This window comes from Pinus tabuliformis, chromosome 3_2 (assembly GCF_031772625.1).
Source record: "Pinus tabuliformis cultivar Carrire ecotype Pingquan chromosome 3_2, CPIR1, whole genome shotgun sequence".
Classification (NCBI taxonomy): domain Eukaryota; kingdom Viridiplantae; phylum Streptophyta; class Pinopsida; order Pinales; family Pinaceae; genus Pinus; species Pinus tabuliformis.
This window is the reverse complement of record NC_142302.1, coordinates 599,721,958-599,726,089: the sequence shown is the minus strand read 5'-3', so window position 1 is coordinate 599,726,089 and position 4,132 is coordinate 599,721,958. Positions and strand designations below refer to the sequence as shown.

At 33.0% G+C, this 4,132-nt stretch overlaps 1 pseudogene; it reads right to left on the bottom strand.

Moving 5' to 3' along the window:
* Nucleotides 1–359: 359 nt before the first annotated feature.
* LOC149182019 (uncharacterized) lies at nucleotides 360–1,241 on the bottom strand (annotated as a pseudogene).
* Between the last annotated feature and the right edge of the window lie 2,891 nt (nucleotides 1,242–4,132).

Here is a 4,132-nt window from a genome sequence, read left to right as displayed (position 1 = left end):
CTGATAATGGAGATTCCGTTGATAATCACTATAAAATGCGTTATAAAGTGGAATTGGAATCCATATGATCGCAATTTGAACATGCTACCGCAGTGGGGCTTTGTTATATAAATAACTCGACTTTAAACCTAATTTACGTTTTGAAATGCTCCAAACTAATCCATTTAAAACAAACTAAATTGAGCGGATTTTCCATACGAGGTTACACTTGATAGCATTGGAATTTAAATACCAAATTCTGAAAGCAGATACACCGAAACCTTGCTATGCTATCAGGACACGTCAAATGAAACACAAATAGGCAGGTACATGAAGAAAGAACTTTTACAAGGCCTTGTTACCAAAGTCCGGAATATTGTTTAGGGAGTTTGCTTATAATGACCATTGTCAGCAACATATTCTGAGTTGCCAATGCCAGAGACCGCTTCGTAGCCATTACGGTTACCGGAACCCGTAACATAGCCACCATAACCCGAACCCTGAGCTTAAGTTGATTGCTGACTCTTCCAATATTCAAGAATCGAAAGCGACCAAGTGAGATTAAGTTGATTGCTGACTCTCCCAATATTCAAGAATCGAAAGCGACCAAGTGAGCTTAAGTTGATTCGAAAGCGACCAAGTGAGATTAAGTTGATTGCTGACTCTCCCAATATTCAAGAATCGAAAGCGACCAAGTGAGCTTAAGTTGATTGCTGACTCTCCCAATATTCAAGAATCGAAAGCGACCAAGCGCGGTCAAAATTTTTGAGTGAGCCGTCCGATTCCTGAATATTCGGGAAATCAGCAATCGACTTAAAAATGCCCCGAACCTGAACGATAGGCACCATTGCTTTCTGAACGTCCACCGTAGCACGAGTCGTGTTGATCACCACCTTGCCCATAGCTGGTATAACGACCATGCCAATAGGAGCCAGCGCCTGAACCATAAGCTTCACTGAGGTACCCAGAGCCAGAACCCTTACCGGAGCTCTCTTTGTATCCGGCACCTACGGCGTTTCCGACCCCCGAAGAGTTGTACTCATCAGCTCTAGCTGACCCGGGTTACCGGAACCGGTTCCGAAAGCATTATCTACACCGCTCCAGGTGTAACCTTCTCCGTACCCGACAGTGTTTGATCGACCAGTAGCGTTGTCGTAAGCAGTCTCTTTGTCAAAGAATCTCCTCTCCCTCGCCTCCGTGTTGCAGAGAAGCAGACTCAATACAAGCACATGGAGGCACAGAACTTTAGTGCTGGGATCCATTATCAATTATATTTTCGATATTAAGCTCAGTCAGAACTAGATTAGCTCTTGAGCAGACGGGAACACCAGCTAGAAAGATGTAAACGATTCATATTTATAGATTGAAATTTCTTCCCTCAATTATGGTTAAAGCCATGAATTGTCCGTTAGTCTTTCCGTGGTGAGCTTCCATGAATTGTCTGTTAATCTCTGCATGGTGAGCTCCGACTTTCATATAGATTTGACATTCCCCACCAGCTGAAATTACTTTGCATTTATTTTTTCTTGACGTACACATGTCTCCAATTTATCCTTTCAACCTCAACAGACAGAAGACGTAATATGGCGAGATTTACAACAAGCGTCAACGTAGAACCGTGGTGTCAACGAGTGTATTTGCATGACCGGTGATTGTTTCGTTTTACGAGAAAGGAAAGTTACATGAAAGTATACGAAAAGCCATCTAACTCTCGTGACAGCTAGCTAATTGATTGTTTATACAGCTGCTAATTGAAATTTATAATCGTTCAATCTCCGTACATAAACTGCACAACTCAAGTATTTGAAACGCAAATTGCCTCGACTCATTCACAGCGTTGTTGATATAATAGAAAGGCACAACGTTATCTTGCTGTTGTGTAAAGAGGATCGGAATCCATTAGAATTGAGAAAGTAAATATGTTGTCAATCTAAGTAAATGGGTTCGCAAATATAATTTGATCTCTACAATATAAATAATTGGTTTGGTAACGTCAAAATTTGTAATTCCAATCTATCAACCGACCCATGAATATAACGAGTGCCCGGGTTCTGAATTACAACCATGCACCTTTCGTGTACATTCATCGCGCATCAATGGTCGTCCAAAACCATTTAGCAAGCCACTACTTTTTACTAAAACAGGCCACACTTTTTAACTGATGAATACTTCTCGTAAATTCGGGAATGTAATTTGCTGACCACGTGTGTCCGTGAAAATACGTTTTGATATTAAAGTTATTAACAACTTTAATTTATTTGTTGTGATCATTCAATTATTACTTTAGTAGTTTATTGTGATCACTAAATTTGATTTGATTGCTGGTTTGAATTTCAAATCCAAATTTGATTTCATTGGTGATCCGATTTTCAAAATCAAATAAAGATTTCCTTTTTAACATATTTGTTGTGGTCATTGAAGTTGATTTGATAGGTAAATTTATTTTTAAAATTCATATTTAATTTTTATTGGAGAAAAAGGTTTTATGTTTATTGGGATCATTAAAGTTGATTCCATTAATAAATCTAATTTTAAAATATAATTGATAAATTTAATTTTAATATGTAAAGGAAATTTAATTTATTTAACTAATAAAATGATTATTTTTTTATTAAATTGAGTTATGAAATTCGAACTTCCAATTTCATGATTTATATAATAATTTAAAGTTTATATAATAACCAAAAACAAAATAAATATTAAATTTAAATAAAATTATATTCTTTTTCTTCTTTAAATTAGGATTGTTTTTTAATAAACCTAAATATTTTAACAATGTCATTATCATCTAACTACAAATTTCCATCCGTTAAAGTAAATATTTTATAATTATTATTATTATTGCTTTTATAGTGTCATACTATTGTATATTTATTTTGTCCATCACTTGAATATAATATATTACATTTTGTTATAAATATTATAATAATGTTTATTAAAAACATAATAATAATTCATATATCATATCAACACAATTTTATATTAATTATTGTAATATTACAATTTACATAATTTTGCATTATTTTAAAAGTATTTAAATTTTATATTGATAAATTATATTAAGAAAACAATTGGTGTATAGTTTAAATTTGAGGAAAAGATGAGTGTTTTATTAATTTCTTAAATTTTATTATTTTATATGAACAAAAGTACGATGAATGTAATGGTATCAAAATAATTAATTTAAGAAATAAAGAAAATTATTGTAAAATGATAAGACTTTTTTTTTTTTTTTTGCATATTACGGAGATCAAAATATTGTTTCATTTGTATTGTCCATGTTACTAGATCTTTGTCATCAAACTTCCTTATATCGATCTTTGGAATGTGGTTGATCTTCAATTTAAACGTAGAGTCTTTAAAATCATTATTAACATTTTTTTTGGTCTTATCATGAGTTTCATGGAATATATTTTCACCATTACAAAGCATTTCTTGTAGAAACTTTGTCAAACATTCCTTCAAACCTTCCATGTCTTCTTTCAAACCATCCATCTTAGCTTCCATGTCTGCTTTTAATCCATCCTTCAAACCTTCTATGTCTCCTTTTAAACAATTCTTCAAACCATCCATCTTAGCTTCCATTTCATTTTTGGTTACTTTTTGCGAGAGAAAATTTTGTTGCACTTGGTCGCGTAATTTTGATATATCATGTTACATTCATTCCTCTTCCTCATGCGTCATAGTAGAAATTTTTGTTTGCTTACTAATTGTATCCATTTTTTTCTTCGATGAATTTTGGAAGCAAACAATAATATCTATATTTCACTATGCCCTTTGAATCACTTCAAAATAAAATTTCAAACAAAAGTTATGCAAATGTTTTAAAAAATGCACACATTTTTCGTGTTTTTAGGAGCTCCATATTGTAATTGTTCTATCTCTGTAATTTCAGATCTCCAAGGTTTGAAATTTTGTCCCATGATAGCCTTTTGAGTCTTCTTTCTAATGTCACAAGTCAGACCAATATTGGATTTTTCAAGAAAGAGTTATTTCTAATCTCCCATGATGACCTAATTATAGACTAGTTTAGTAGAGAAAACATGTATAGAGTGCCATGTGTCATTGTTTCAATTTTTGGCCCTGAAAATGATATCCAGAAACTTATTTTATGTGATATTTCAGTCACCTTTTACGAAATTCAAATCCTATG